The following is a 27,279-nucleotide window of genomic DNA, read 5'->3' as shown; positions in this document are numbered from 1 at the left end:
CCAACGTGTCCGACTGCTGCTGTGGTAGCTCACCGTTCCCCTTGTGTATTCCTGAAGTCTGCTGGCTCAGGGGTCCTGGGATGTGCTCACTGACCGCCAGCATCGTCCAGCTTGGGGTCAAATCTGGAGAGCCACAGGAAACAAATGCAACCACATCAAATGCCTGTCTGTCGGCTGAGACACAGCCTCGTGTTATTCAGCACAAGTGCCCACCACTCCACCACCAGACCCTTCTTTGGCCTGCCTACCTGCATTAACTTTCAGGCAGAATCAAGGCAAGGAGCTGCCATGGTGGAGTTAACTTGCCATGGCCCCCTCTTGGAGCTTATTTTGTGTTGGTGTTTTCGGTTCCTCACTTGTGTCCTCTGCTGTACAGTAGGTGGTTTCTTTATATCTTGGCCTTTTTTGTGCTTCTTGTTCACGTTCCTTGTCTTCTCATGGCTAATTTTTGACCAGCTTTCTACCAATGCCTCATTGTGTTCTGGAGGTGCGCCAGGCTGCCCTAATGTGAGCGCGCCAGTGTGTGTGAGCCGAGGCGGAGGTCGAGAGGCACATTTATTTACAGAAGGCCATTTAAATTCAGCTGGGTAAATGAGTGGTGTTGTAAAAGTGATGTGGACTATAATTATTGAAACCCCACTAACGGTGCTACATTATTAAAATTCCCCCTTTGGACTATTATTAATTCATTAAGTAAATGAGCATGGTGGCATTTAATAATTGATGCGCTCAAGTTTACACTCGTTTCCCTATTGACATAAATTTTTGTGAAGGATGTACGATAAACTGATGTAAGAAATCTACAGCAAATGGATTAATGGCTTGGAAATCGTAGCCCAAAGCCTGCCGTTTTGTGACAGTGGTTGCTGCAGTCCCTGTCAGGACCTCTCCTTGGAGTTGGCGTACCCTCTGTCCATTGAGCTGGAGTGGTGGGGTAATGAGAAATCCTGAATGAAAAATGTGCATCTGTTCAGGAAGTCTATCAGGTTCACTTTCTTCTGAACTTTTTTGTTTGCTTGCAGTGCCAAACTGTGACCACCCTGGACATGCAAGGTTCAGGTGCCAAGGGGCTTGACAGGCTCTACATGTGCCTGTTTGAAAATAAATAAAAAATAAGATTGTTCGGCACAAAGGTTGTCACGATACCAAAATTTAAAACTTCGATCTGATCCCAAGAAAAGTATTTTATTGATGGACACAAATAATTGAAATTTTAGTGAAATTACCAAATGAGGCACATGACCTGCATTGTGAGGGAGCGTCAGTTATGGCACTACGGCCATGTGGCGCGTTTCCCCGAGGGTGATCCGGCTCGTACGTCCTCATTGTTGGGGACCCGAGTGGCTGGACCAGGCCAGGGGGTCGCCCACGTAACACACCTGACTGCAGCAGATAGAGGGTCATTTCCGGAGGGTGGGATTGGACCCCGTGTCTGCCTAGGGGGTTGCCAATGAGGATCCCGAGTTGTTCTGTTGTATAGCGGGTGTGGCAACACGATGTACCAGTGCATGCTCCCAACTTGACTTGAAAGAAATAATTGAAATTTTTAGTCATTAGCTCTTCAAGTACTGCAATTTTTGTAAAAAGGTAAAGTTTTATAAACCATAAAAAGTGAAGAAGTTTAAATATTCAAGTAAGGAAAGAATATTAATGGGGTCTGTTGTAGACAATCGTACAGAAGTCCCACCCAAACTGACGGCTAACACACTTTGCATGAATGACGTTGGTGTAAATAAACCACCGAGTCTTTCCCATTTCTGTGAGGCCACGGGCTGCTCAGTCACATCGTTTAATTGAGCACTGAAACCTTATAGCGCCCTGCATCATGTAGTAAACGTGATGAAGTATCATTTTAAAACTGTGCTAATAAAATCCAAACATCCTGTGCTATGGTGTTACTCTTTGCCACACATGTTTTTCAGCCAAGGGAGTGACTGAGCTCTAAGTGCTGAAGAGAGAGAGAGAGGATAAAGGTGGTCCGTATTTGCAGACCACTGTCTGTCTTCATGTGTTAATCATTTAATTGGCTCCAAAAACAGTTTTTACCCTAAAGAAAAATATATAAACGTCCAACTTCATAGATGCATCAGTTTACAGGTTTTTACTTCCTAATGTTTCCACAATTTACCAACCAGATACGTCACAAACCTCTCTATTGATTCCCGTTTGTATTGTCTGATGCCACTCCGGCTGCCCATCTTATTCATACTTGTCCATGGGCGTGAATGGGGCAGCACCTTGAGCCACAGTGACCTGTAATTTAGGCCATCAATAGATGCCATGAAGGAGGAGTGTTGATGTGCTTTTAAACGCGATATGTTCAGCACTGAGCGCCTCTTGACTATGCATTTGGCCAGACTTTCTAAGTTTGGTTTTTTGAGAACATTTATTTGTCATTTTCTTTTCCAGCTCAGTGCTTTGTTTTCCTCTCATTGTGGCAGTTGGAAGGCAGACGCCTGTCAAAGATGGCGCTGCAGTGGTAACAACACCCTAGTTCCAGGATAACGCTAAAGGCCTTGCTGTTTTCCTCCCTAATATTTGAACTTTTCTTCCTTGTGTCACTACTTTTCTGGGTTTGGTAACTTTTTTTTCTTTTTTTATCATTTTGTTGTTTGAATCGCGTAGAACTTCATTTCACTTTCCTTTTGGTTTTGGACTTGATTCTGTATTTTTGAAGTTACCGTGATGGAGTTTTGTTTTATTCAGCTATTATCTCAAGGTGCCTCATTTATGTTCACCCTGCAACCAGCCACCTCCATGTTTGGCTTTAATTTTTTTGCACAACGTTTTCACTAATTGATTTGTTCCCAACGCCTGTGTTTCACTTCGCTCCATCTCCTGGCTGTTCAGGGCATAGGAGCACCGAAGTGAACAAATTACACTTCTTCATTTTTATCTTATTTTTTTAATGTCTAAAGTTGTCCAGCAACAGCCGCCCCCGCCCCACGGTTGTTAACGGCCTGTACCTCTAGAGCAGTAATGACACTAAATCTCTAGTCGCTTCTGGTCCTCCTGCCAGTGCACATCTACAGGTTTCTGGTCTGACCTTGTTGATCCAAAGCCTGAATTTGATGCCATTTTTCCAGCTCTTGTGTTTTTAGAACTTCCTTGGTGATCCAACAACTCTTGAGCTTTAGCTCACAGGCGGATGACCAGATGATGTTGTTAATCGTATTCCAGTACACATTAGAGTGTGTGGTTATTGCAAGTTGTCCAGATAATTAGATAATAAGCCAGGCCAATACTGATGACTTGTTTGACGGGATTTTTACTTTTCAGCTAACTGACCAGATTTCTGTTGTTGTCGTCACATTTCTGAGACACTTTGTGTGTGTTGTGGAGAGTCGGACTCTACAGAAATGTGCCAAGGGTGGTTAGACCAGAGAAAGATCACATCTGCCATGTGTCCGATTTTATTCTAACCCTGTTGCTTATTGTGAATTCTTACTGCTACTGTTGCTCTCTGGGCACAAGCTTCCTTTTGATTCAGTAGAGTCTCATCTTGTCACTATTTCTACACCATGTGACACCTACATAGATCATTGCAGGGCCAGAACACCACTGTCAGGTCTTTGTTGTGCCTCAAGTCGGTTTCGAACTGGTTTGAAGGGCTCTGGTGACCTTCAGCCAGCTCCAGTCTGCTTGCTTTCCATCTCAGACCCTTAGTCGGCCATGTGTCTGTCCCCTGCTCTCTGAAGACTCTCCTGTTGAAGTCTGCTGCTCCACGGTTTAGGATTTTGCTTGCAATGCCTTTCCTTGAAAGTGGACAGTATGACGTGACGCTTTGTGTGATGCCAGTGCACTCTGTGGATCCGTAATTGCAGGTCCAGTCCAGTTGGTCTACACTGCAGAGATGTGTTTTCTACACACAAGCTATCCATATTTTCTCGGGGTGAAATCAGATGGCATCAACGCACTTGCTCTCCAGTCTGTCAGTCACTAAGTCCCATTGCGGCTGTGACCGCTAGCCTCCAGCTGGTAACCCCTCCTGAAGTGTACAGTCAGTTTTGTCAATTCCTGGGCCACTGAACATCCCTCAAACCCCATGAAATGGTAAATAGCCACCCATGAAGTGCTTCTGCCTTGAACCGAAGCACCTTGGCTGACCTGCTCGTCAGTTCCGACGGTGCTACCTCATTGCTGCTCATGTCTGTGCAGGACATCCTGCTGGTACTGTCACCAGACTCGTTTCCATCTTGTGGAATGTTCTTCCCATGGCCTCCTGAGCTTCTTCCAGTCTGTTCATTTTTCAGAGGGGTCTCTCTTTTCCAAAGCCTCTTGGGACCCCTCAAACTGTGTGTTGCACTTGTAATGGTACTGTGAACTCTGTTGTCACCCCTTGTGTCTTGATTGTGAAGGTGGATGGAGATGGCCCAATTGAATGGAGCTACCTATTTGTTCTCAGCCATCTTTTGCTGTGTATTTTGGGGTAGTTTAGGTGGTCATCTCGGAATATACCTCATGAGTTCAGCCTGTGTGCACCTGTGGTGCTGAGCTTTGTCAGGCAGTTGTGACATTAACAGTGTCACTTGTTTCATGTGTGATGTCACAGAGGCTGCAATATGGATTAATTTTGTAAAAAGATGTTTTGTTGAAGGTTGCCTTTCAAGGTGCTATTAGGCAATGCTGAATAGAGCTTCGCCAAGGAGCCATATTTGACTTTGGAGCTTTATGGCAGGACGATAGCTCCTTCAGAGGTTTTCTCATGACACTGATAGGTGACAATTCACATTACAGTCTGTCTCTTGTTGTGACGTTAACTGCATGACAACATTTGGAAGTAAATTCTCGCATGATATGGAAAGCATTAAGAGGCCGGTGTTGGGCAACAGCACAGATGTGAGCCGAGTTCAGAGTCGGGAGAGACAGTGAGAGCAAGCTGGTAATGGATGCACTGAGCCTGGCCTGACCCTTAGAACCTGGACAGATGAGGAAGGACCCAAAATAATAAGGCGAGTTTGAAACCGTAGATGACTGCACACGTGTGCCAGTCATGACGCTCTGTCCTTCATTTCTGAACCAGTTCACTTACGGCATATCTCCGGAGTGAAAGAAACGTGAATGGGGTGTGCAGTGCGTGTGCTCGGGCGGTCGGCTGCTTTTGCTCTACTCATAGTTTGGATTACGAAGCTGGCGTCTTCAGATGTGTGTGTGACGCATAGGGTTCTAGTTTTGTGATCTCTTTCTTCACACGTCTCCACCTCGTTGCCTTTTAACTGCAGCAGCTTTATGACGCTGGATTTTCATAAAACCCGGCCGACTTGCCTTCCTTTTATGAACTGTATGGCCCTGCTCAAGAGGGGAGGCATCGGCTGTACTCCTCACAGCTGCCCACGTTGCATTTTCTCCGCGTCGATTGCATATGGATGGAGTAACGTGGCGGTTGCTGGCCCGAGGCTAAAGCACGCCGTGCTTGGCAGCTCTGGGGAGCCTGGGCTACCTGCTGATGTCCACTGACAGGCCCACAACGTAACCCTGATTAGCAGAAGGCCGTCTCCTCCGAATTGCTTCTCATTTCTTATTAGTGCCTGTTTCGGCGTTGTTGTTTTCTTCTTTTCTTCAGCAAGCAGAGGCCTAGCAGTAATGTAAGAGACCTTTGAGGTCTATTAGGAATCGTCTTGCTGAGGATGGCAGGGAAATGATGATGAAATTAAAATTCAGCCCCAGCAGAAGGTTGCAGCAATTCGACTTGCGGCTCCATGCATCGATCTGTTCCAGCATTTGACTTTCAACCATGACAAAACTGTGGGCAAATTAATTGTTCTCTAGGATATTAGGCATCAGACTCTATTAATCCTCTCTGGTGTGAGACGCCACATGAATACTAATCGACGCTGGGAGCTGCAGCCCGGGCCCCCTCCCCCTCTCCCGCGCCGCCCGCACCCCCCCTCGCTGTTCTCCTTGCCGATGAAATGCCACTCATTCTGATAAATGCACTTCGCCCATCTCACTGGGGACTGCAGAATTTTTATCACCATTCAAATATTTTAACTAGAATCATGCAAGTTCATCATTTATTTATTTTTGGTTAATTTAAGAAGAAGAGGGATGCGTACGGCGTGGCCTCCTTATTACTGACTCCCAACTTGCCAGGGAGATGAGGGGCGTCCCTGCCGTTTTTTTCTGTGCGGGCGCATCTCGGAGAAGTCGTGACGTGACGCGGTACTCTTGAGGTGAGCAAGGCCGCGTGGCGCACCATGAATTACACCTCGAAGCTGAAGCCGCCTGCAACGGAGGTCATCGATTCCAAAGTGAAGGCTCTCTCCTTCTCACTGTTTTCCCCTTTGTAGGCTGGCAGTCGGGCGAAATGGAGAACACGCTGTACTTTATTGTGAAGCGCTACAGTCCGGGACAAACCCACGATGAGGGCCATGGCTCCTGTGTGTAATTACAGTATTCAGTCGTACTGCTTGGGCCACTTACTGGGCCACTTCAGTTGAGTCACCAAAATGTACCTGCCGATTTACATGGCGTGCGGGTTAAAATATAAAACCGGAAGAGTCTGCTCGGACAGTGGCATTCAAGTGGCGATCACCGTCTCCCGTAGCCTCGTTCTGAGTGTTAATTGCTGCTCCTCCTCATTCTTCATTTTCTAGCTTGTCATTTGACTTGTTATTGATAACACTTTCTAAATGCTGCTTATTATTTTGATGCCGCTCATAATTCGTGGCAGGTTAATGGTATTAAAAGTATTCCGACGGTATCTGCCACCGAGAAGTCACAATTCTTACAAACAGTGCCTTTTCAATGAGCAATCGGAATCTTAATCAGTTGGCGCTTCTGGCAGATCCTATCTGTGTTTTTAATTTCTTGTCTTTTCATAATTAATTCTAATTGCCGGTTTCATATTGCTAAGCTTCAGTCTTAATATGTAATTAAAAAGTATCTGACGACGGCTTTCTTAATTAGCACACATCATCTGAATAAGGCTTCACAATTAGGAGTCCATTAGAAATAGAAAAGCTGATATTGGAAATAAACATTTTGCTTAAAAAGGCCATTTTTCTTTCTGTTGCAGCATGTTAATCAAAAGTGTTAAATGTACGTAACCTCGTCATTTATTTGAGGCTCAATTACGATAATGACGGTCTTTCAACTAACAAATTCAGCCCATTATAAATCACTTAAAACAATGATCAGCGTCGCGATTCTTTTGCAGGGTTGGCTCTAGTAAATCATCAGCGGTAATTTGACTCCACTGTGCTAAGTAATGCCTGGTGGCGGGTGGACACCCAAATGAGACGGCATCAAGGTTGCCTGACGGGACAGCCGCGGTTTCTTTATGGTGCAGTAGTCCATCCAGCAGAGAAGCTCCTGGTCTTCACTCCCAGCTGTGAGCACCCTGGCGGTCTCGCCTAAAGTGTGGCCTTGCAGTTTGAGAGCAGGGCCGAGGTGGTGTGGCCCTCGGCTACTCTTCCTCCTCTCTAGCCAATCAATTAGATGGCACTTATGGCAGATCTTCACGCTCTGCTTCTCCCACAGCTGTGTCACTGCATCCTTTTAATAAAAGCACCCTCTCCAAGCGCCCAGTGATGAATGAAGTGCAGTCCTCGTCTCTGCTCCCAACGTGAGACGCTCCGGCCCGCTTTACCTTAATCTCTGGGAGCTGAACATCTTCCTTTTCTCACTAATACTAATTAATTGGGCTACAGAATCAGGGCACTTCATCTTGAAATCTGCTCTCTAATTGAGCAGTTATTTATGCCAACGTTAACACAGCACGCTGCTTCCACATGATTTGGAGCTAAACGCGCTGTTACTTCATTAATGTCTGTGTAACACATAAAAGCTATTACACCTATTAGAGCCCTCGGACAATTACAATGCTGCTAGGCAGTGCAGGATCGGCAAGTGAGACCGGGAGGCTCTCCTCCGTGGTGAATGGCTAAGCGAGAGAAGACCGGAGATGAGCAGAGGGAGCCTGTCCTCGCCGATACTCCCCTCAATCAGCGATTCTATTTTAATCTGAGCGACGTCGGTGATGTCAGTTTGTCATGCTGCTCCCTCGCGTCGTGTTTTTTCTCTCCATGTAGGGGTTGTTTTTATTTTAGGTTGTCTTCAGGATGAAGGTGTTGCTGTGCTTTGCTGCTGTTCTCACCCCGGCTTCACAGTCGTATCTGCATGTCCAGTTCCTATGTCTGCCCGTATCCATGCTGCTCTTGTCCATTTAAGCTGGGTCACTTGTGTGTCCTCTACTCGTACTGTGAAACATTAATAGCACATGGAGCCATCAGAAACCAAATCACAGGTCAGTGGGAAACTAAAGCCTGAAGATCACTCCGGCACGTCATCACTCTCGCGGTCAGGTGTGTTCACTGAGCGTCTGTGGGTAAAGCCTTGCCAAGAATGAGCGTCATCGTTCAGGTGTCCTCTTTAACCGGGTCTCTGTAAAGATGGCTGAATGTGTTGCTTGTCAGGCCAAAAAGCCTTCATAAAAGGGAGAGGGGAACCATAAAACTCCTTGGTCTAAATAAACACAGACTTTAGTTTATATCAGATTTATGTAATATAAGGAAAAGCCCCGAAACGCCACATCTCAAAAAAAAAAAAAAATAATTTGAAAAATACAAAACACCAAAGGTTGTCTGTCAGTCAGGTAAGAAACCCAGAAAGTGGAAAGCGTGATTCAAATAAAGAACAAACTCCCTTGAGGATCAGCAAAGCACCAAAGGGCCTCGCCCACCTGCCTGGGCCTGCACCCCTTCAATAGGCCTTGGTTTGTATTCCCAGTAGTCGGTTACAAGGCCTGGTGAGGGCTGCTCTCATGTGAGGTGGCAGACTAGCAGAATGATGGAGGGGGGGGCACAGTCGAGGACAACCAGTGGACCCTTTCACCATGGACCTGCACACCTTTTGTCCGCTCGGTAAACAGAACTGCCATAATGCCAGCCCTGACTCCGCATTAACACAAGCTTTGTGATTGTTTTTGATCGGCTATGACAAGGTTATGACCAGATGGCCCCCTGTTACTTGCGTGTGTCTGGGTGTTGTGAAGTTCCGGATTTGGCTCTTGTTTCTGAGGTTATCTTGTGGCCTTTGTGAGTGGAGGTTTTAACACGGTTTGAATTACTTGTCAAGTCACCATTGTAGATGCCATCATTTTGTCTAATTTTAGGGTTAGCAAGTTGTGTTATGTGATGTCACTGCTGCTAAAGCCAGCGGTATTCCGGTCTTGTTTGTCCGAGTGTTTTCAGGTTTTATTGAATCTTTATTTTATGAGGTTTTAGGTCTCATTCCTATCCCCTTTACAGTTCTGGAGGTTTGGGTTTGTCTTTAGACCTTCAGTGCTCACTTGTTGTTCTTAGTGTGAGCTACTGCTGGGTGGTATGACCAAAATTCTATATCGCGGTATTTTTCTAAATTATCCCGGTTTCATGGTATTCAACCTATGAATGAGTGGATGTTAACCACATTTTCCACTGCAGTTACTGCAGTAGACTGGCTAAGAATAACCTATTCCACTGTCATGAGAATTGTACATTGTACAAAAAACATTTTAATGTGCACACAAGTATTAATCCAGGTTTGCATGGCCCCATAAAGTGATAGTTTTCAAGGGGGTGACACTAATGAAGAGAAGGAATCACATTGCATGACAGTTGTAGTCAAAATATAGAACCTTTTTATTGAACAAAGTTTGCAAACAGCTTAAACTATAATTTTGACAACATATTTTCAACCATCCAAAGAGGCATTTAGACTTAGTAAATTATTCAGAGGTGCTTGTCAAAAGTTGTATTGCACTGAACATGTCTTAGAAAAGGAATAAATAGTAAATATTTTTTGTAAACCAACTACACTTGCTGTTAATGTTAACAATCTCTGTCCACTGACACGTTAAAGTGACTTTTTAAACAACTTTACCATCACTAAACTGCATAATATTTAAACTAATAAATAATAATAGTGCAACTTCCAGTAATAATGCTATTACTTCAAAACTTCATGCCCAGGTGCATTACACAGTATTCACCAAAATAAAATAAAACAAGTGCATCTTGGTGATGACATCTTTACCAACTGAACCATCATTAAGGCAGATTGCATTAATATGGACCTTGCTTCAAGCTAAGCTACAGTATATACATAAATAATAAAGCTGCAACTTGCATTTATAATGCTATTTGTGGTTTAGTGGGTCCGCGGCTTCAAAAAAACAAAGTCAGTTTTTAAATCCAGTTCGCCCTGTCCGTCTCTGTGGGTGCGATTGCACGACCTCAGGGAGTTGATGAGGTGATTGGGGCGAGTCACACCCGATCGTTCTCAGTTGCTTCGTCGGCTTAGTGTGGCGTGTGAATAAGACGTTGCGCCCACGGAGATGTATATTTATGGGCCGGGGAAGGAAAAAGAAAAGAGAGAACACAAGGAAAGGAGGTTAAAGAAGGGAAAAGGCAGTCATGGGAGACGATCCAGACACCAGGAAGAAGAAGGCAGCATGAGCTGGGGCTCTGTGAGGGAGCGCAGGTTGAGGAGTTCTAGGGGCTGGTTCACCCCACTGACTAAGCGTGTAGAGTGGGGCGAGCGAAATGCAAGACCTCCCAATGGATCTGAGGAACGACCGAGTGAGCATGAAGGAAGACAGGAGGTGTGCCAACCTCAGACGGTTTGGCTGCGCAGTGTGGCGGCAGCCAAAACGGGTTGGCAGAAAGCAGTTTGTTCTGCAAAGGCAACGCCAGTGAAGGGTGAGCCGTGGAGACAGAAGGTGGTGTGCTGCGATCAGGCGAGGAGAGAGACTGCATTTTAACGGATTTATTTATTATGGATTTTCTTCCCACATTTCACTGGCTTTATGGATTTTCTATTTATTTGGGTACCGTATTTTTCTGAACACTGCACAACGGACACTTTTGGTTTTACCTTGACTGTTTTTAACAAAAGCACTTGAGCACTTTCCACCATCCCCTGGCTTCAGTGAGATTTCTCAGCTCATCTCGGTCATCACTATCGACGGTGTTGGTTCAACAGACTCCCATGTGGGAAGAGGGAGTCTGTAGGGGACTGGCACTGTCACACTATTACACTGTACCCGGGTACATTACACAGTATTGGAAAAAAAATAAAACAAGTACAACTTGGCTTGCAGTATTATCCAGTAGTATAGAAACAGTATTCACACACTTGAACATAATGGTCCACATCTGACCTTTTAAAACCAAAGTATCTCCAGACAACAGACACGGCACCTTTTTTCGTCAAAAGTTCTTCTGTGTCATCATGTTCAACTTTATCGTCTGCTACAGCTTCATTTTCAGAATGTTCTCTGTCCATTTTCACCATTCAATACCTCCACTAACACATGTACTCTGTTGCATGCATATTTTGCGGTGCACCAGTGAAAAAGGTCCCCCCTTAAATGGTTTCCCACTGCGCCACGTTCTGAATGTTGTTTAGGCTATTTAAACGGTGTTCCGGTATAAGAAAAATCCATATCCTAACAAAAATAAAAAACGTTTTTTGGTATGAACCGGTATACCGCCTAGCACTAGTGTGAGCATCAGCAGCATGTCTGCTCTGTGCCCTGTAGTCCACTTCCTGGCGTCTTCATCGTCTGCCCTGATGAGTGCCCAAGTGATTGTCTGCGCGTCTTTGTAGTGCCACACATGTGCTCATTAGCAGTACTGTTGTGGTGTGTCACTAAACTCGCATCATGAGAGAGTCAAAGAGAGAATCTGCTGTGACTGACCAGCAAGGCCTGAGGAAGGACTTACTGCACCCGTCTGTATTTGTGTCTTAGGGTGGGTTCAAGCATGTGAGGCGGCCAGGCCAGAGCTGATCCATTGTTTGCTGCTCCTCGTCCCATCGGTGATGTATTGTCTGCTGCCCACCATCCTAGTCCTTCTGATTACTGCATAGAAATGGTGGTGTCTCACACTTATTTTCTTGTTTCCTGTTGTCGTCGTTCTCCTCCTCCTGTAAATCGTAAAGAGCTGTACACGTCTGGCTCAGCTCGTTGTGCCCCTCTCTGAGCCACAGTCATGTTTGTGGCTAGCATGATGTTGTCTGTTAGCTTGTTTCTTGCACCCTGTTCTAGTGGCTCTTTCTGCCATCAGAACCCTCACCTTGCCTGCCGGGATGTTGCTGTGTGCCACGTCTTGTCTTTTTGTCTGTAGTGCCCTTGGCCAGCTTCTCTAATTTGACTTTTGACATCTTCAAGCCTGGGGTTTTGTAGTTCTGCGATCTTCCCTTTTTAACCTTGGGAACTGGGCCAAAGGACCTTCGTCTTTCAAGCCTCCCTGGTGAACGTTTGAAATCTGCCACTTCTCTGAGCTCCGTTTTTCGTTTCTGTTGAGGACGACACTTTCTGTAGTTTAACTCCTGCTTTGGATTTCTGACTCCATGCTCTTCCTGTTGCAACGTTTTAGTCCAAGCTGCATTGACGTGGCTTACTTGAGTGTGCCTGTTCTAAGCTGGCACCAGTGACTTGCACGTTCCTGGTTTCCACACAATCGTGTCTAGCATGGCTTCCATAACCCTGAAGCCATCTTCAAAATATAGAAGGCATTGTAGGCCATGTATGTAAAAGGGTTGTAAGATGGCTGACAACTTTCAGAGTCGTGTTTGAGAAGGATTTGAGGATTTCTGTTGAGGCACCTCTCAGTTCTTTAGATAAGCTGCAGTAGCCGTGACAAGGCAAATGATTTCTAAAGTGATGGGACATGCGATCAGGGTTCAGAGATGAGCTAGCGAGGGCTGAGCTTTGCTGTACACAGGCATTCACTCCTTGGCGCCATATGGAGGAAGGCCTTTATTAACCACAGGCAAGCTGAACCACATTTATTTCTAGAGCCCATTTTCATACAAAAGACAAAAGAATTAAAATAAGAGAACACTAATTAACTGAGAATAAAAGTAAGGTCCAATGGCCAGGGAGGACAAAAAAAAAAAAAAAAAAGACGGCTGGAGAAAAAAAAAAATCTGCAGGGAGTCCGAGGCCATGAGACCACCTGATCAGCCCCCTCTAGGCATTCTACCTCACATCAATGACCTCAATCAGTCCTCATGGTATTCAGGGTTCTCATGGAAGGACTTGATGATGACGGTCATGTGGACTTCTGGCCTTTAATCCATCAATGGAGGGACATCACGGTGCTTTGATCAGGTGGTGGTAGTGCAGGTCACCACCCCAGAAAACCGGAAAAAGAACAGAAGAGAGAGTAGGGGTTAGTACAGATTTTGGAGCCACCATGAATAATAATAATGATAATTAATTGAATACACAGAGCATCAGGATTCAACTAAGATGAAGCTCTGAGAAAGCCATGTTAAAGTCATGTGTTTTCAGCAGTGTTTTAAAGTGCGCCACTGTATCAGCCTGGTGAAGTCCTATTGGTAAACTATTCCAGATTTGAGGTGCATAACAGCAGAAGGCTGCCCGCCTCACCACTTTTTTTAAGTTTAGCTCTTGGCATTCTAAGCAGACACTCATTTGAAGATCTAAGGTTACGATTTGGAGTGTAAGGTGTCAGACATTCTGATATATAAGATGGAGCAGATTATTTAAGGCTTTGTAAACCATAAGCAGAATTTTAAAGTCAATTCTGAATGACACAGGTAACCAGTGTGGTGACATCAAAACTGGGGTGATGTGCTCGGATTTTCTTTTCCGAGTTAAGATTCTAGCAGCTCCATTCTGCACTCGTTAGTCGATTGATGTCTTTTTTTGGGTATTCCTGAGAGGAGTGCATTTCAGTAATCTAGTCGACTGAAAACAAAAGCGTGAACTCATTTCTCAGCATCTTTCAATGTTATAAGAGCTCTAACTTTTGTTATATTAAGTGAAAAAATGCGGTCCTAGTAATCAGATTAATATGCGATTTAAAATTCAGGTCAGTCAATAGTTACCCCTAAATTCTTTACCACCTCCTTGATTTTTAATCCTAATGCATCAAGTTTATTTCTAATAATCTCATTATATCCATTATTGCCAATCACTAAAATTTTTGTTTTCTTTATTTAGTTTGAGAAAATTACTACTCATCCATTCGGAAACACAAGTAAGACATTGTTAGTGAAACAACAGAGTTGGGCTCATCAGGTGCTATTGATAAATACAGCTGTGTGTCCTTGGCATAGCTGTAGTAGCTCATGGTATGCCCTGAGATAATCTGACCTAATAGAAGCATGTAAATCGAAAAGAGCAGCGGACCCCGGATAGAGCCTTGTGGAACGCCATATAGAATATCAGGTGTCATAGAAGTAGAATTACCACAGCTAACAAAGAATTTTCTCCCTGCCAGGTAGAATTCAAACCAATTTAAGACCCTGCCAGAGAGGCCCACCCATTGACAAAGGTGATTTTTAAGAATATTGTGATCAGTGGTATCAAATGCGGCACTCGGATCTAAGAGGATGAGAACAGATAGACGGCCTGTGTCTGCATTTACCCACAAGTCATTTACTACTTTAACGAGTGCAGTTTCTGTACTGTGATTTGTTCTGAAACTTATCAAGAATAGCGGGTTTATTGAGGTGGTCATTAAGCTGCATAATGACTGTCTTCTCTAGAATTTTACTTAAGGCAACTTAGAAATAGGACTAAAATTATCAAAAGCAGAAGGAATCGAGATTATTTTTCTTGCGTAGGGGTTTAATTACAGCAGTCTTAAGACAGTCTGGGAAGACCCCCATATCTAATGTTGAGTTTACTATGTCAAGAACACTATCAATTAGCACGCCCGATACTTCTTTGAGAAAACTTGTTGGTGTTGGGTCAAGGACGCAAGTGGAGGGTCTCAGTTGAGAAATTATTTTATATAAATCGGGTAAATCTATCCTGGTGAAATAATTTAATTTGTTTATAATGGAGTACTGGGGTTTAAGAGGATCAGGATTGAGGAGATGTACTATATTATTACTAATATCATTAATATTTTGATTAAAAAATACAGCAAAAGCCTCAAGTTCCACTGGAAGTATTTTTGAGGCATTCCATTGAGTGACCTCTGGATTTAGCAGACAATCGTAGAGAACAAAACTCTGGGATTACTAGCATTGTTGTTTATAATTCTACAGAAATAACAAGATGGCCTCTCAAGATGGACTGTGTTGTTGTGTTCTGTTATTTTAACCTTCAGTATCTCGTAGTGGATAATCAGTTTAGTTTTTCTCCATTAACGCACAACTCTCCGGCATGTTCTCTTTAGATCAGACACTCTTTGGGTCTTCCATGGTATAACAGTGCTGGTGGATTTTATAACTGTCTTTTCAGGTGTGATTTATGTCAGCAGCAGCTCTCGCCTTAGTATTTAAATTTTCCACCTTACTATTTAGATTATTCTCACTATTGTAGTTAACACTACAAATGGACTGGTTGCTTAGAACGTTTGTAAATTTTGAAGCTGCTGATGAATCAAAGAAGCGTTTAACAACGTGCTTCTCGTGAATCTTTTCTATCATTATTTCTATATTAAATAGTAAGAGAAAATGGTCTGATAGACCAGTATCAATGATCTGCTTCACATCAACGTTTAGTCCTTTAGTAATTAGCAAGTCTAACATATGACCTGCTTTGTGTGTTGGCTGACTAATGTGCTGGCTCAGATTAAGAGTCCAGGAAGTTCATGAATTCTTTTACTTTCGGGTCACACTGATTATCGATATGAAAGTTAAAGTCACCGACCGACTGAAGATCGAGATGAGTGTAATTTTCAACGTTGCACCCCTACTTCAAACACCCAGTCATCATTGCAGTTATTCTAAGTAGGGACACACTGAGTATTTGACCTTTGAAAACGTCCATCCAGAAATAGGAACAAGAACAAGTTTAAAATGGCCAGTTCTTTTGGCCACATGTGTAATGCAGTTACCTCTGGGTGACGCTTCAAACAGCACCTCCTGTTCTGTAGGGAATGAGGAGTATGGCATACTGCATTGCATTGTGGGTAGTGGACTCCATCTATGAAGGGCTTCACCGCTTTGTTTACAACAGTCGTTCAGTGAGAAAAGAGGAGGAATCGGGCGCTAATGAACCGTGATGTTACTGGCTGCACTTACATTTTGGTGCGGTTTTATCCATCGACTTCCAGTTTTTAAATATGTCCACTTTGAGGCATCTGACTTCAATAACAAGGATTTTTCATCAACTTGCAATTTTGAAATTCAGTTTCAATGAAAAGCATAAATCACAGGAGAAACTGATTTAATGTAGGCCTTATGCAACAGCACAGCAAGAAATGTGCAAAAGTCCTTGACAAAGGTAGGAGCGATCGATTTGTCATTCATTCCACTTGAAGTCCACGCCTTTATTGTTCTGGTGCGTCATTGTGCTGCAGCCTGCTGGCGGCCACCACTCCAGTCACCCCGTCACAGGTGTCACTAACATGTCTTCACATTACTCGCAGCATTGGCTCTCTAGAAAGTATTGTGAATCAGAAAGATGGCGTGGCCATTGTTTTGAATGTGAATCGTCAAGTGCAGGCAAACACCATTGATGTGGGGGTCTTCCTGGGGTAGTTCAGTGGTGTTTGAGCAGACTTGAGGTCATGTTTTTGGTTCCAGGGAACACTTCATTTTTTTCCATTTATATTAATAGTAATAAGTATAGGTGTTTGGGTTATGAAAATGCACCTCTCGTTGAGGGCTTCAGGAGCAGATTGGCCTCCCAAAGCAGGGAGGCCTGAAGTATAAAGATGGCCTGGCATCCACCATTGATTTGCTCGCTCTTCTGACTCAGGAAATGAAGGTGTCTGCTCGTCTGGACCACCGAGGTTGTGCGGATTCCCTTGAGCCGCAAGTGGTAGCACGGCCTGCTGGAATGGCTCGGTGAAGTCATCTTGCCGCTGCAGTTCTTTTAGTTTGTTTTTCAAAACCTGCGTGCGCATGTCAGCGATCCAAAGACGTTTGGTCTTTTCGCCTGTGGAATATTTGGCAGTACTGGCTTAGAAGAAGGGGCAGTAAAAGCTTCCATGATTCTTAGTGCTCTTTCATGCATCTCTGAAGTCATGGAGTATTTGGGCTGGAAACAAAACTCTAAAGTTATTTTGCCTGGAACGGTGAAAGAGGCCTCTCTAGCATGCCAGAGACTTGCTGCTCCCTTCAACAGCTTCACCCTTGTTGACGGGCGGCTGGAAAGAGGGAGACAGCTGTGTTCTTCTGGGAAAGGCCGTCACGTCTGGGCTGTATACCTGGCAAGCGCTGCTTGAGCCGGGGGGGTTGGTGGGCTTCATTCAGGGAGGCTGTTGTTAACCCACGGTTAGATCATGTGTTTTAATTGGCTGCGGTCTGGCAGCAGTAAAGTGGGGACAGGGAGCACCCAGGGAATCGGAGCTGAGTGAAAACAGTCGGATTTGTCCTCCGGGGTGCTGAGAGCTGTGCTGTGCTGTGCAGAGACCTTGAATGGAAATCTGCATCTGCATGCATGAGCGTCAAAGCTGGCATGAGGAGAGCCACAAAATTAGCAAAGTTTACATGGAAGCGCACATGGAGACGAGGCAGCAGTGACCCAGCACTTCAGCTTTAGTGTCATTTGCTTAGCTCAGCAAGTGCAAGGACTGCTGGCATCCATTCATCAGTGGGTGCCACATAGGCCTGGCTTGGAGGTTTCATCACCACTCAATGGTGTTGGACGGGTTTAGGGGTCCGGCCAATTTGTCATTCCTTCCCAATATGACTCGTCATCTCAGACAGATGTTGCATTTAAATTTAGGGATGTGTCAGTAGGCTGTGTCTTCCTCACATCAGCAAACATAAGATAACAACGCTAGATGATTTGAGCAAAGTCGTCCTGGGTTATGGGGGACATGAATGAAACGATTTTAATGAGGCAAACGGAGAAGTCCCTTATTTAAACAGTAAGGTGTAACCTACACTACCTCCTAGAATACGCAGAATTTGAAGGGACTTTTTCCATTCAAGCCAACAGCCTGATTTGTATTCAAACAAATGGTGCGTATTTATTTGGAAACACCTCCGAGGTCCATGCAGTGTTTCAAGATTTCTATAAAAAAAACTAGTAAAGGCTGCAAGTTGCAACTTCTTTTAAAAAAATCAACCTTAATTGTTGTGACCCAGATGTCGATGTTGAGGCCGATGATGAAGAAGTTGGTGGGGGGGGGGGGGGGATTAGCTGAGCAAAGTATTGGGGTCTTTGTGTTGGCTGGCATTTAAGAATTTAATGGCGGACGGCCTCCTTGTAACTTTTCAAGTCAGTCCTTTATCGCTTTGTTTGAAACCAGAGGGAGTCTGAACTGTTAGGCTTGTGTCTCAATTGTCCATCTTTACTGTCGCTTTTCAGGTCATTTCAAGACCAGTCTCTGAAAAACACTGAACTGTGACCGAAGACAACTGTCCAATCATCATGTAGTGAATTGGCATTCGGAGCTTTGGATCCACGTAACGTCAGTGAATCCTAGGCCTGTTGAAATGTTCTTTATATCCCAGCTCCGTACATTTTAATTGCTTCTGCTTCAATGCTGTGAATGTGTCCGTGCCGTGTGCTTTTATTCAATTTTGCTGACCAAACCCCCAGAAATACTTTTTTGGTAAGTTTGATTTTGTACAAATAACCACGGTGAGTCACTTCACCATCTCTTGGCACATTTAAGCATCTTCCATCTCAGTTCTGTCCCATGGAGCTGACCAATTCAATGTTCAAGGCTGGCAACAAATGCCCTCTGGCCAGCTGGTGACTTTACATGTTTGCTCACATCTAAATGCTGCTTTTATAAGTGACAGTACAGCAGACTGTCCTGTGATGTAAAATTTTAGACATCCCATGAAGTGGTGTTCCTGCGCTTTCCATCGTCCTTGTCAGTGGGACATGTAATGCGTTGTGTGATGGTGGTCCAGGTCACTTCCAGCATGGGTCTGCATTGTAATCTCGGTCTTAGAGCAGAGATGTCGCTGTCTATTTGAATGGCACCTGGTCGTCTTTGATAGGTGCCTCTGCCATGTGATGATGCCAGTGCAGTCAGTGAGAGGAATTCACAGACCGGTGACACATCACGCCATTTCTGATCTTCTCATGGCGAGTTCCATTTTGAAGAGCAAGCATCATGTTGTCTGATGTGCACCTTTGAGAATTGATGCCTACGTTCAAAAGTGATTTTTGGCTTCCCAGTCTGTCACTTCATGTGCTGTGAAGATCATTCTGTTCTTGACGCATGATTTGTGCTAAATGCGGACCATGAATTACTTTGCTAATTACGCGGTTGGTGTCAGGAACTTAACGCTGAGTGTGAAACACACAAATCTAGTGCTGTGTGACCAGCTGATTTGACAGATTAGACCCCCTCAGATTAGTAGATCAACTAGAATTCTCCTTGGATGTTGTCTGGATGTACTTGTGCCCATGTAACTCCCTGGGGCTATTTTTGTCGTCCTCCCTTTTTTTTTTTTTTTTTTTTTTTTAAGCCACCCTAACCCTAATTTCTCTTTGATTACAATTGCTCTCTCTGATTTTAGTTTTGTTTATAAGGTTTGTTTTATCTATTGTTCGGTGTCCTTGAGTGTTTAGAAAGGCGCCTACAAATGAATAAAATGTAGTAGTAGTATTATTATTTTCTGTTGAAGTACACGTCATCTTAGAAGACCACATTTGTGTAACCTCTGACCCTTTCAGAAGAAGCCATGTTCGAGTTTACCTCCTGGTGAACAAGGCGCTCTGGTCTTTGGAGTTTTCTAAACAAGAAATTCTCTTCTTTACCACCCCAAAAATTCATAATAACACTGAAGTGAAATGTGAGCAGACAGGAGCAAGGTCATCATGCTGGCACAGGATTGATTCACAGGAAGGCCATCTATCTGTTGAGAAGTTCAAAGCCAAAAGAAAACACTCGCAGTTGTAATGCATGGCCTCGATCAACAACCAAACCAGACAAACGCGCCCCAGGCCGAGGAAAACAAACGGCAAGCACATGGCGGTGTGCCTCACAGCTAGGATGATGTACACCCTGCAGCACCGTCTTAAATAAGGCTCTATCTATCTATCTATCTATCTATCTATCTATCTATCTATCTATCTATCTATCTATCACATAAGGAGCATAGCAACAAGACACACAGTGGTGGTTTTGGTGGATTTTGCTTTATTTTTCGTGTTTTTGCTACTCCTGTTTTTTTATTCGGTCTCTCTAAGTGTGCTGCTCTTTTCCTTGTTTTGTGGGTGGAGCCCGGGGGCGGGGCCAGTCTGACCTCACTGCTGCTCGCTCCTCCTCCTGGCTTTACATTCAGCAGCGGAGGGAGCATCGAGGTTGTGCTTGGAGCTAGCTGTGTGAGGCTTGCTTTGCCTTTTTCAGTTTTGTCACTGGTTTCTCTCTAAAGCACCAGACTGATGGATGATCTTTAATGGTATTTCAGTGACTCTGTGGCGCTGTTGCTGGGTTGTAGTCTGCATGTGGTATGGTGTCATCACATGAGCCCTTTTTCAGATGGCAGCACAGTAGGAATGACATCTTTCCTTTGAGTACATTTTCAAAGACTTTCTACACTTCTGGTTGGAATGCTGTCATTTCCAACTGGACTTTTGGACTCTTTGGCAGTGTTGTTTTGGATGTTCCTTCCTTGGTTTTCCCTGTGGCGCTGGTCTTCCTATTTCCAGATCAAAGGCCCCTACTTGCTTCGTGGACTCCCTTTGACCCTCCTCTCCAGTCTTTCTCATTCCTTACCACATGTTTGTCTGAAGAATTGGCAGATAAACAAACGGACCAGGATATGGAAGACAAATAGCAGCGATAGGTCCAAAACAGGGAGAGCATGCAATTCAAAAGAAATCAGGCTGAGGTCAAAGTCAGAAAATAATACAAGAGTACCGAAACCTAAGATTGACATCAGAATAACGATGTATGAACAAAGACAATGTTAAGATGAAGAAAGTAAAAAAAAAAAAAAACCTCAACCCCAGGTCTGTCTAGCATGCCGCCATCTTGCAGGCCCAACCTGCGTGATGTACTTAACAACCAAGGCCGTTATGAGAAATGGCTCTTCACTCATGACCTTAAAGGGGTCCACAAAATATCGACGTGATTACAAATATCACTAGAGTGAATTCAAAAATGAACAACACACACATGAAACCATGAAGATAAGGAGCTGCTATACTATTGTCGCCTTCTGCGAGCACTTGAATTTTGTGACTGAGCAGCTTGACGCCATGAAGGACTCTGTGCCGCAGTGTGTGTTTAGGCCATGTCACTGAAATGAAGGAGCTGGATGGCTGTGGTGACAGAGTGGAGGTTCATTGCACCCAAAGCTCCTGATTGATCAAGTTTTAAAGCTAGGATTTCTATCGAGCGGTTCTCCAGGAGCCCTGGACACTGCCCAGGCTACATGAGTGCAGCCATTTTAGGAGTTAGAATGGAACTCTTGACGTGCTCAGAGTGACTGCACTTCAGGAAGTGTGATGAATGGTGGAGGGAGACGAGCTCTTCTGGAGTTTTCTGTCAGATTTGCCTTTGAATGTTTTTTCTGAGTTGCGTCCCCTTCTGTGTTTCAGCCTTTGCTCCTGACTCGCCCCATTCATCATGCACTGTCACTCCTGTAGATCTAGTGGTGGTCTATGGTGGTCCCCCCTCACTTTTTATTCATCATTGTCTTGTTCTCGCTCCTTTTTTAACATTTGGATTGTGGCTGTGTGTGTAATTGATAACTTGGCCCATGGATGCACACGTTCTCTAAAAACTGGCCTTTGGCTAGCAGACAAGTCCTTCCAAATGCACTTCATAATCGGAAGGACAGCATAGTTGGGCACGACAGAGGATCAGCGCTTGGCTGGCTTTCATTAGCGTCTCAATATCTTTATGTTCAAGAACCGTCCAGTGGCACGAGACATGCTGCACCAGGCCGCCCCTTAAATTCTGTTTTGTCTGAGCGCTGCGATGAAGATGGCAGAGCTGCGTGGCATGACTCATTTTCGCCTCTCTCCGCTGCTATCCAGCAGTGTCAGCTCGAGTTCAGGGGCAGGTACTCCTGGCCAGATTGCTCCGTGCACATGGCCTGCTCGTTTCTCGTACTCCTTCATGTGGCGAGGGGCTGCCAAGTCTTTGAGATTCAGTGGAGGAACTCCACCCATCCCTTCTTTTTTGCCAAGCTTATTGGCTGAACCTCAGAATTCGACTCCCTTTTGAATTATAAACACATGAAAATGAGTTTCTTGGTCCAGCTCACTTGCACTATAAATCCACACTTCACTTTTGCTGAATCAAGGAAAAAAGCAAATGATTTACTGGTGAAGCTTGAATGCGTTGACCAGAGTAAGTAGAACGACACTTCACCTGTGTGGCTCTGAAGCTGTGGTAACGAGGTGTTAACGGCTCCTTAGCGCTCCAGGTGAGCCTATGAGCTGCGCTGCGATTTATGGCTCTGATTAGAGGAGAGCCTGTGAACAGATTCATGCCTTAAAGAAATGCCAGTGTCGTGGAGTGAACATGTCTGGAGAGACACGTGGAAAATGACCTGGTACTAGAGGCGGGCAGTATGCCATAAACTCTTCAGCAGAACACCAAACACACACGCGGGCCAAATGCTTTCTCGTGAGTCCCGCTATCCTGCCAGTAGGAGAAGGATGCACTTTTGCTCATACTGTTGATTGGCACACGCTACACCAAACAAACAAACAAGGCCAAAGTATGGAGGATGCCTTTGCAGCTCTCTTTTAGACTGCCTGCAGTTCATTCAGGTCGCTCTTGTCCATGTCTGCACACACGCCTTGGATGAGCTTGTTGCTGAATTTGCAAATGTCTGGGATGGACAGGCAGAAGCTCGATAGAGCAGAGAAACCACATCCAGTCCCCAAAACGACAGACGTCCTGATAGTAAACACCTGAAAGTGCAGCTGCATCAAGAACAGGAAACCAGCGGTGATGTCGCATGTGTGAGCTGCATGGCAGAATGAGATCTCGCGGTGGCCACAGTCATTCGAGAGCATGGCATCACAGTAATGTTATATAGCCCAAAATGTTGTCACTTCATTATAAAGGTGAGATCACAAGAGGAGTAAAGACAGGTTCCTGTGTCCAGGAGCGCCATGTGGCTCACATCTCCAGATCTTAAATGTCATGAGCAGAAAACGTGGAATGTGGGAACAAAATGTGTAGGCTTGTGGTAAAGACTCCTGTTGTGAATCAATCAAAGAAAGGCGGGGGGTATGCCAGAAAACAGGTGGACCGCTTTGAATATTGGCATCCTGATGAACTGCTGCAAAACGGTGGGCTGGCTGGCTGGCCTCAGTGAATCAGGCAAACCTCTGAGAGGATCTGAGGGGTCCGTTTTGGGTATGAAGTCAGAGTTGTGATTGAGCCTTCAGATGAACATTGAAGTTACAGTATGGTCAGGGGCAGTTAGTAAATAACAAAGGCAGCGATTTATGTATGCATGGGGGTGTGCGCGCACGCGCACACACACACACGTGCCCACACGCAGTATGCCTAGGGTTTGAGTGAACTGAATTCATTACCAACGCTCATATTTTCACATAATTTGAAAGTGAAGTTATTAAATGAAAGCATTTGAATGTTGCATCTTGTAGCATTAAAAAGACAGGTGTAGATACGTTACAGGCATTTAATGGTGGCCATCTAAGACGTGTTGAAGTCTAAGCACTGGACGAGGACCTTCACGTGAACGTTTGCAGTGCACCATGCCGTGCACATCTGTGTGTTATGCCCTTTGCAGTGGGATCCGTAAAAGCTGTGTTAACATTTGTAAAGCGCCATCTGTTGGGATGACAGAGACACAGCATCTGGACAGAGACACGGGCACTTATCCTCCTATTAAGGTGGATTATGAATGAAGCAGTTTGAGGAGGACAGTGTCCTTGGGTGATGGAGAGAGCAAAATCATGATGAGCGGCATGAAATATTAGTAGTTCCAGCTACGCAGATGGAATTGATCTCGACACAAACGTTGACGAATGTCGAGGTGGAGTAAGCCGTTTGAGTGTCCCACCTTAATCCAATAAGGCTCATACAGCACACCATACCACTGCATAGATAGATTAATGAAGGGCAGTAAACTTTGAGTGTTCATGTTGCAGCCACCTTACTTTTTGAGAGGGTGCCACGTCTCACTCGTGGCTTACACTTCAAACACAGGCCAGTGTAAGAGGATGAGAGGTGATGGACAGAACTTCAGATTTTTCATTGTTTCACCTGAAAATTTAAAGCACGTCAATGGAACACAACATGGAAGTTGGACATGAAACGGCATTGGCTGTGTGTTGCACATGATTTGAAAAGACAGCAGGAATGTAAAAAAGGGTTGGAGTACCAGCTGGAAAGTCCTATTTAATACAAGGAATGGGGAAAAATGGCATGCAAGGGCATAAGACAGTTGGGGCAAGGTGGTGCTTAAGTGCTTCCAGTGGTTTCGAGGCTGGTATGATGCCAACTTGGTAGGGGCGGGACTGTGTGGCGATAGCCGAGTTATGTGTTGTCCCACTGGCGAGCATCAGAACTGCAGATGGAATTTGTGGCAGTGCCCCCTGTCGGCTCCTGGTGATATGGCTTGTGTTTTCTCGCCTGCATGCTTGACATCATAGCAGAGTTGCTTTTGTTGCCTTGGCTTGTTTTATAATACATCATTATGTGGTCACATTCACATTTCTTTTTTGTCATTAACATACTGATCTTGGGCATCTTTAATTTTCGACTATTTTATTAGATCTTCTTTCATTCCGAGACAATTCCAATATATACAGAAACCTGAACTTGTATCTGAACTTGCAGAAATTGACTATTAATAGATGTCAATAGAACAAAACACTCTCTACCAGCTTTGAGAAACGTCAAGAGAATTTTAGCGCAGTGAACATGAATGCAGCATTTAGTTACACCTTAATTCCCTCATCATGAACCATGACGGCGTGAAGTGGCATCTGTGGCAGGGCGCTGCACTCACCTACACGTCATGTTAAGACTGCTCAGTTCTGCTAATTCATCATTTGAGTTCCTTTCTTTCTCTGTTGGATCTCTTATGGTGCCCATCTGTGCTTTAAGCCTTCATTTAAACAGTTTATGAGATGGTAAATATCACCCTGCAGTTCAAATGACTAAATGGCATTGACCCCAAGTCATCGATGGCATCCGTCACCTGCTGTATCCCGTATTGCCCCCTTGAACACCATATTGTACAGTAAGCAGGTGCTGTGCTGTTCACGTGCTGTGACGCCGTGAGGCTCATGTCTCTCCCACTTACTTTGACTCGCCTGTTGGTGTGTTAGTGCCTGGGTAGTCCGAGCCAAAGAAAACTCACTGGAGAGGTCCTTGTTGGGGATTCCTAAACTTGGTATCCTTTCACCTCCCGTTGCTTGCTGCTGCAGAAGCCATTTGGATGGGATTGATGCAGGCCTGCATTATGAAGCCATCTACGTTTTTGTGAAGATTTGTCTGTGTGTGAAGCCTAGTCTTCTGGTCATAGGAGTAGAATGTACGATATGGTCGAGCACTGCTGAGTGGGTGCTAGGGTGCTGCATTCAGAAGCATATCGCACTGCCATCGTCCATACCTGCTTTCAGACATACTCCCCTTTTGTCTTTCTAGGTAGAAAAGCCGCCGAGTGCCATCTAAACAGCCATCAGGGACTGGGAAAAGGCACACTAGTGAACAGCAGGACCAGTGCCGGTCATCTCCTGTAAGCCAGGTGCAAATTCACCAGCCTTATCAAGGGCACAGGCATCTTGCAAGTGGACCCAGTAGCCTACTCTTTATAGCTTCAACATCATCCTGGCCCTTGATTTCCTCCTGAACTTTGCTTGTATTTTGTCTTGTAAATTCCATCATAGTTGTACTCCTTCTGTAGAGTGAGCTGGGCCGCTGCTGGATGTTAAAGGGTGCGCTCCCTCGCTCGCTCTATCTATGTATCCATATATATAATCCAAAGCCTGTCTGCTTTTCACAAGAGAACTACTTAACAGATTTAGATCCATTTTTTTCCTATAATTTGCTTGAACATTCCGGTTGACTTTGCGACTTCTCTCATTGCTCCAGGTATCATAGTTCACTTGCAGGAGCGATTTATTTGCACTAATCCGAGACAAAGGCTGTGGGCCGAGAGGGGGGGGAAGCGTGACGGGACCCTCCTTACTCACACGCCAGCCTCCGTTGGAGTCGCTCTACCTGTTGCCACGTGTTGGAGTGTACCTCGCCTCCACTTAGCTATCGATACCTGTATGTTTATTGATTTTTAAAGTTTGTCCTGTTTCACTACTACACGGGCAGAGCCGCTGGGGGGACGATAGCTAGTGTGTTATATAAACAGATTGCTCAGGGAGGTTCTTTTTTCTGTTGAAGGTATTATTGTTGCTTCTCTTCTGTCACAAGTAGCATTCCTGGTTTTAGTGAAGTTTCCATGGCAGTAGGAGTTATGAGTGACCTTCGTGTCATAAGTCCAATTACAGAGGCCTTGTATTGTGTGAGTTAGGAAGACGCTGCAAAGCACCACATATCCTGGAGAGGATGCTGCACCAGAAGACACTTCGCTCTACAAGAGCAGCGAGTCCTCGGATGTCCAGAGGGCAGCAGCATTATCCCTCCACAAAGATTAAGGTTCTGCTGTGACTTCTGGGAAGTGTAGCATTTGTAGGTGTTTGTCTGACCTGCAGGTGCTTCATATTAGGCAAACCTGCACTGGTTATTTGTCAGGGGGAGGCCCTGGCCCCTTTGGTTCAACTACTCAGGGACCATTAAAACTTAACAGATTATACAAAAAACATGATATTCTGAAACAAACAAACAAGCAATACTCATTAAAAATAATAATTTAGAAACCACAAACAGATTGAGTAAAACTGAAAGCCCTGTCCATGTCCCAACACCGAGCACGGTGCGTAAACCAAGTAGCTACAAGTAGTGGGATCGCCTGGTCTTCAGGAGTAAATATGGGGGCACATGGCAGGCTAGGTTTCGCTCAGTGAATACACTGTAGGTTTTACACACTTTTCCGTGTTAGGTTGCTGGGTTCAGACCCAGTTATAGGAGTACAGGACTAAAGCAGAAGTAGAATTTCTGTCCTTGAACTTGGAGTTTTGTCTCTTCTCTTCTGCTTTGTTCCACTCGATCTCCACCTTCCTGGTTTTGAATTTTAGCACAACAAAAGGACAAAGTCAGAGTGAGCCAATCTCCTCCCACTTTATTTCTTTGCATACCATTAAAATGGAGGCCTGGAGAAGGCCACTCCTAGAGATCGGGGTGGCAGCTCCTCATCCTTTCCTTTTCACTTCAGCTGTTGCATCTGTCCACAGACGACTTACGTTGAATGTCGCAGTAATTGCTGTCTTGGCAGTGCAGACATTAAGGAAGTGAATGTGCATCAGAGCAGAAGGCCCACCGGTGCCAAGAGGCTGGTGGA

Source organism: Erpetoichthys calabaricus, chromosome 18 (assembly GCF_900747795.2).
Source record: "Erpetoichthys calabaricus chromosome 18, fErpCal1.3, whole genome shotgun sequence".
Lineage (NCBI taxonomy): Eukaryota > Metazoa > Chordata > Cladistia > Polypteriformes > Polypteridae > Erpetoichthys > Erpetoichthys calabaricus.
Note: the sequence above shows the minus strand (reverse complement) of the source record.